Source organism: Neovison vison, chromosome 4 (assembly GCF_020171115.1).
Source record: "Neovison vison isolate M4711 chromosome 4, ASM_NN_V1, whole genome shotgun sequence".
Lineage (NCBI taxonomy): Eukaryota > Metazoa > Chordata > Mammalia > Carnivora > Mustelidae > Neogale > Neogale vison.
This window is the reverse complement of record NC_058094.1, coordinates 40,901,343-40,908,622: the sequence shown is the minus strand read 5'-3', so window position 1 is coordinate 40,908,622 and position 7,280 is coordinate 40,901,343. Positions and strand designations below refer to the sequence as shown.

The following is a 7,280-nucleotide window of genomic DNA, read 5'->3' as shown; positions in this document are numbered from 1 at the left end:
CATTAGCCCTCAGGGAGATTCAAATTAAAACCACATTGAGATATCACCTTACGCCAGTTAGAATGGCCAAAATTAACAAAACAGGAAACAACATGTGTTGGAGAGGATGTGGAGAAACGGGAACCCTCTTACACTGTTGGTGGGAATGCAAGTTGGTGCAGCCTCTTTGGAGAACAGTGTGGAGATTCCTCAAGAAATTAAGAATAGAGCTTCCCTATGACCCTGCAATTGCACTCCTGGGTATTTACCCCAAAGACACAGATGTCGTGAAAAGAAGGGCCATCTGTACCCCAATGTTTATAGCAGCAATGGCCACGGTCGCCAAACTATGGAAAGAACCAAGATGCCCTTCAACGGATGAATGGATAAGGAAGATGTGGTCCATATACACTATGGAGTATTATGCCTCCATCAGAAAGGATGAATACCCAACTTTTGTAGCAACATGGACGGGACTGGAAAAGATTATGCTGAGTGAAATAAGTCAAGCAGAGAGAGTCAATTATCATATGGTTTCACTTATTTGTGGAGCATAACAAATAGCATGGAGGACAAGGGGCGTTAGAGAGGAGTAGGGAATTTGGGTAAATTGGAAGGGGAGGTGAACCGTGAGAGACTATGGACTCTGAAAAACAATTGGAGGGGTTTGAAGTGGCGGGGGGGGTGGGAGGTTGGGGGTACCAGGTGGTGGGTATTATAGAGGGCACGGCTTGCATGGAGCACTGGGTGTGGTGAAAAAATAATGAATAATGTTTTTCTGAAAATAAATAAATTGGAAAAAAAAAAAAAGGACAAGAGACAGTAAGTTTTCGCAAGGATGCAGAGCAAAGGGAACCCTTCTGCCCTATTGGTAGGAATGTAAATTGGTGAAGCCACTATGGAAAACACTATGGAGGTTCCTTAAAAAGTTAAAAATGGAACTACCATATAATCTAGCAATTCTACTTCTGCGTATTTATCCAAAGAATGTGAGGTCACTATTTTGAAAAGATATCTGCATTCTCATGCTTATGCAGCATTATTTATAATACCCAAGTCACTGAAACAACTTAAATATCCATTGACAGGTGAATGGATGAAGAAAATGTAATACATATATCTAATGCATAAATCATGTATCTATTCTACTGCATATACATATATATGTAGTAGAATATTATTCAGCTGTAAAAAGAGGGAAGTCCTGCCATTCGCAACAACACAGATGAACCAAAAGGCATTACGCTAAGTGAAATAAGCCAGAGAAGGATAAGTACTGTGTAAATCTCACTTATTGGAGGCTCACTAAAACACTGAGGGTAATAGGATTGTCCTCATTGAGCAGTCCAGGAAAAGCCATGGAGATATCAGAAAGCTTATCTGAGATCACATGGTGGGTAAGAACATAGGTGGGATCTGAACCCAGGTAGGTTCATTCCAGGTCATGGCATGCCTCTTCCCCATTAGTGTTTCTGCTTGCTTGTGTGAAACTGTAAATGGTGTGAATATGTCTATTTTATTCCAGACCTTGTGCACAGAGCACCTTGAGGATATTAGACAAATAACTTCTTTGCATCTCCAATCTTAAGGAATCACACTATCTTTTAATGCCTAATTGTGTGATTTCTCGTGTTTGATGACAGGAAGCCTGGTGTTTTTTGTTTTTTTGTGTTTTTTTCCCTCAAGTCTTGTCCTCAAGGTCCATAGCTTGGTTGTCTTTCTTGGTTGTCCTTCATTCCCTCAGGCCTGGCTCCTGACCACTGCTCTACTTCACTAGGTGTCCTTTCTCACCCAGAAACCAGCTTTTCTCAAACTGCTGTGCCCTGTCTGCCTCTTTGCCCAAGAGTGCACAGAGTCCCTACCCTTAATTCCCCCGAGATAACAGCTATGACCAAGCTTTACTGTTTAAGACCAATATCAAAAGCTTGTGGATAACAAATGGAATTCCAGTGCAGGAAACAAAATCAACAACGACATAATATAACATGGATATCAGATTCTAGACACTATTAATTCTCAACTACACTGGTCAAGTTCTTCCTTAGAAATTTACCTTTTGGTTTATTAGCCCTTGCCAATTATCAAATTGCAGGGGACAAGATACTTTTTCTCTGGGAGTGTCCTCCAACAGATTTCCCCTATCTAGCATCTAAATTATAAAAAACAAAAACAAAGCAAATTTCCTATAATAAACAATGAGTTTCAGGAATGCAATGCGACCCATAATGATGATATTTAACCTTGGGCAAATAAATACCTGACATACTCAGTGCCTCCAATCTTTCCATGTCAGAATAAGAATCTACTTTAGCTTTTTTTTTTTTTACTTTATTTGTTTTTTTACTTGGTCTTTAAGTAAAGGTAACTGCATCAGTGAAGGGGCCACTCCTAGAATGGAAACACAGGCAGCCCTGCAGGCAAATTCTGGTCTCCTGTTGCTAAAGGAAAAAAATAAAAACAAAAACCTATCCATACCCCAGAGGCACAGATGTCATGAAAAGAAGGGCCATCTGTACCCCAATGTTTATAGCAGCAATGGCCACGGTCGCCAAACTATGGAAAGAACCAAGATGCCCTTCAACGGATGAATGGATAAGGAAGATGTGGTCCATATACACTATGGAGTATTATGCCTCCATCAGAAAGGATGAATACCCAACTTTTGTAGCAACATGGACGGGACTGGAAAAGATTATGCTGAGTGAAATAAGTCAAGCAGAGAGAGTCAATTATCATATGGTTTCACTTATTTGTGGAGCATAACAAATAGCATGGAGGACAAGGGGCGTTAGACAGGAGAAGGGAGTTGGGGTAAATTGGAAGGGGAGGTGAACCATGAGAGACTATGGACTCTGAAAAACAATCGGAGGGGTTTGAAGTGGTGGGGGGGGTGGGAGGTTGGGGTACCAGGTGGTGGGTATTATAGAGGGCACGGCTTGCATGGAGCACTGGGTGTGGTGAAAAAATAATGAATAATGTTTTTCTGAAAATAAATAAATTGGAAAAAAACCAGTAATGCATGAAATGAATTATCATAAAGTTTTTGCCTTTGTAAGTGAACTGTGTTCATAATGTTTGATATGCCTACTATGGAAATGGAGGTACATAAAAGCAAAATTCCTTGTGGACAGTACAAATATAAAGCAATTAAGAAAAAATAAAACCCTGAAATGAAAAAAAAAACCTATCCATAATTTTAAAAAATTGTAGCCCCTCATAGACTTTCTCATTCTAACTATGCTTCTTAAACACTCTACTAATGTAACTGCAGAATGTTGCTGTTGAATGTTGGTTTAGAGTCGAATTTTATCTCACCCCATTCATAGGCATGGCCATGCCATTTTTGAAATGGTTGATGTTCTTGCTGATTGGTCAGTTGTTTACTCTGATTGGCCAGTCCTGTGCTATACCAGTTGTTACACACTTTGGTTTTGTTTCCATTAAAAATTTTTATTTATTTATTTATTTATTTATTCATTCATTCATTCATTCATTCATTTAATGTTATGTTATGTGTCACCATACAGTACATCATTAGTTTTTGATGTAGTGTTCCATGATTCAATGTTTGTGTATAACACCCAGTGCTCCATGCAATTCATGCCCTCCTCAATACCCATCACTGGGCTAACCCACTCCCCCCCGCTCCCCTCTGAAACCTTCAGTTTGCTTCCTGGAAACCATAGTCTCTCATGGTTCGTCTCCCACTATGATTCCCCCCTTCTTCATTTTTCCCTTCCTTCTCCTAATGTCCTCCATGCTATTCCATATGTTCCACAAATAAGTGAAACCATATGATAATTGACTTTCTTTGCTTGAGTTATTTTCACTTACACACTTTGAATAATGCCCAGCCTTAGAAATCATTTGGTTCAGGGTCTGGAAATATATGCCGTGTTAGCTGTTACTTCTGGGCCCATGAGTGACCCTCTCATCTTCTTATTTATCTTCCCTAGGTTCTATGGACTAAATGTTTGTGCCCCACCCCCTTTCATATGTTGAATCCTAACTCCCAAGATGATAATATTAGGAAGTGGGGCATTTGGGAAATGATTAGGTCATGCAGGTGGAATGCTCATGAATGGGATTAAAGACCTCATGAAAGAGGCCCAAGAAAACTTCCTTGCCCCTTCCACCACATGAAGTCATAGCGATAAGATGGCTGTCAATGAATGCTGTGGTCTTGGACTTCCCAGTCTTCAGAACTATGAGAAATAAATTTTTGTTGTTTATAAGCCATGCAGCTTATGGTAATTTTATTTTAGCTGCTCAAATGGACTATGCGCCTGGGTCTGGATGTGACTGTGGGGCCCCTGTCATCACAGCTTTTTAGGCAGCCCCTATGGAAGGATTGCCTCTGGCATGCAGGAGGATATTTATTTGTCCTTCCAGATCCACTTGAAGAATTTCATCTTTCAGATGAGGCTTTACTCAATAGAGAAAAAAATTGGCTTTTCTGACGTATAACTAATGACAGAGTTGGGAGAGGAGCAAATAGAAATATATTGTCTGCCACAGAATAGGCACACTAAATGCTTGCTTTCCTCTGTAAAACCCATATAATTATGATATTTCTGTTACACAAAGCTGTGTTTTGTAGGATCAAGTTTATTAATTCATTTTTTCTCTGATTTCTTTGAAAAAGGAGAGTGCTTAGTTTGTCACATAGTCAAGCATTTCTTGCTTTCTATGCTGTTCCATTGAGATTTCTCTCTTTATTCTGTCCCAAGTCTCCCTGGAGCCTGTCAAGTGAGCTAACTTGTATAAAATAGGTTGCTGAAATGTTCTCTATGAATAAATTGAGTCTGGACAAAGTACAACGTTTACTTGTAGGATGAAAATCAATCCGCCTGAAGAATTTTTCTACTGCTTAAGAAGTCTTATGTGTCCAAATATGTGAACACCAGTGCATAAATCATTGTTCAGAAATTGCTTTTTCCATTATCTATTCCAAGAAATTATTTTCCAATTCTCAAAATTAATGAAAAAGACTTTTCAAATAGAAGACCTGAAAACCTTTCATTTTGACTGTTGGCACCTTAACTGTCTGATGACAAGTCCATGAATGCCACCTTTGCCATGGGACAAGTATTGCTCAGGTGTAAGCCTTATTGTTCCCACTCATTCTGTAGAATTGCAGAAATACTCTCAATAAGTAAGTAAGTAAATAAATAAATAAATAAATAAAGGAAAGGTGTTCAGATCACAAAGTGGAGATACAATGATCTGTGTGCAGAGTTCAGGGTCAAGAAAACCTAAACATATTTTTGCCATATTTTTAGCTAAGTTATTTAATTGGAATGGTGTGGATAGTTACAAAGCAGTTGGAAACTGGATTCTAGCCTGTTTGCTGACAAACACATTCATTCCTTTCAGTCTATACTGAACAACAGAAGGGAGTATGTGTTCTATTGTTAGTGAATTTCTGAAGACCTTTCAGAATCATGTAATAGGCACCCAAAGAACTCTGTTTCACAACATGAATTCCCTTTCACCCTTTACTTAGGAAATATATGACAACTCCCATGGTTCAGGAAAAGGCTTTCAGCCAGAAAATAAAGCAGATAGAGGATGCTATCAACAGATGAATGTCACTTAAAGCACTAAAGAGTAAATGAATACTTTCTAGTTACGGGGTTTTACAGTGGCAATCCAGTGCCTGAGAGCTGCTGATCAATTAAATTCACTAGAATGTCTCATAGTAATAATGGCTATGAAGTGTTTCTAGTCCTTGCTTTTAAAGAGTGCCAAAGTTATCACTGTATTTGGCAACTCAAATATTTAGGCACAAACCAACAATCCACCTTGGACAACACTTTTATTTTTGTAGTCCTTATCCTTTTCCTTTATAGGTTAGGAGGTTTGTCCCCCTCATTCTGGTTGCCTTCAAGATTTTCTCTTTGTCTTTGGTTTTTGGCAAACTGTCTAAGTGTATATGTGTGTGTGTGTGTGTGTGTGTGTAAGTGTATGTATATATGTTTTGTGTTTATCCTGACAGTGTTCTCTGAGTTTCTTGGATATGTTGTTTGGTATCTCACAGTAATTTTGAAGAATATTGGCCATTATTTCTTCAAATAGTTCTTCTGCTCTGTTTTCCCTTTCTTCTTCTTGTATCTCAGTTATACATATGCTATACTATTTGATATTACTTCACAGTTCTTGGGTGTTCTATTTTGTTGTTTTATGGTTTTGTTTTGTTTTTCCTTCATTCTCTTGGCATTTCAGTTTAGGTGATTTCTATTGACCTGTCTTCAAGTTCACTGATTCATTCCTCAGTTGCACTGAGGATACTCATATACTCATCAAAGACATTCTTTATTTGTTCCTCTTTTAGATTTCTAGCTTCTCCTTTCAGTTCTTTCTTATAGTTTCTCTGTCTCTGCTGGTCTTGCATGTCGTCTCCTTCTTCCATTAGAACTTTTAGAATCTTAATCATGGTTATTTTAAATCTCTCTCTGACAATCCAACATCTGTATCACATCTTTGTCTGCCTCTGATGATAGCTTTATCTCTTCAGACTGTGTTCTTTTCAATTAGCAATAATCGCGCCTCGGATAAACCTCATTGGCTACGATACTGCCACTGTGCAAAGCAGACTGTGTTCTTTTCCATGTCTTATAATATTTTATTGGTAGTGGCACAAATTGTATAGAAAATTAGATAAAGAGTAAACAGACCTTCAGTGTGAGGATTTATGTCAAGCTGACCAGGATTTGGGCTATGTTTGATGTTGTAATCATGGGTTCCAGGGTGTTCAAATGCCTCTAAGTGGCCTTATTTTGTCTCCCTCCTTGGCTTTGGGGTTATTTCTTTGTGCTGTTCATCAGAGAGAATCTGTCTCTTGCAGTTCTGTCAGTTATATTCTATGACTTTTGCTACTGGCAGCTTATTTGTGTAGAGTAAGGGTATGTGTTGGGGGGATTCTCTAGTCTTCTGATTAAATGGAGTGCAAAGTGGACTTGTGTCTCAGGAGTGTGGTCTTTATAAGTGTTTCTGTTATTCAAAGGATAGAGATATTTTTCCTTTTGCCCTCAATCTCTTCCCACTGCTGGGGATATACTCCAGTCTTCCCAGTTTATATCCTTAAAGGCTTTTCCCCTGTAGATTATAGATTTATTTTCTTGGGTGAACTACAGTGGAATAGAATTCCCCAACTTCAGCTGGAATGAAATTTCCCTGTTGCCTTCTGGAAGTGTCCTCCCTGAAGATTAAGCCTAAGGAAGAAGGGCCTTGGGCAATTTTATCATGACTGATCTTGTACTGCTTCTGCCATGGCCCCAAGGGGAACTTTTTTCAGATTC

General features: G+C 38.8%; 1 pseudogene; it reads right to left on the bottom strand.

Moving 5' to 3' along the window:
- Positions 1–6,385: 6,385 nt before the first annotated feature.
- LOC122905676 lies at positions 6,386–6,573 on the bottom strand (annotated as a pseudogene).
- Positions 6,574–7,280: the final 707 nt, after the last annotated feature.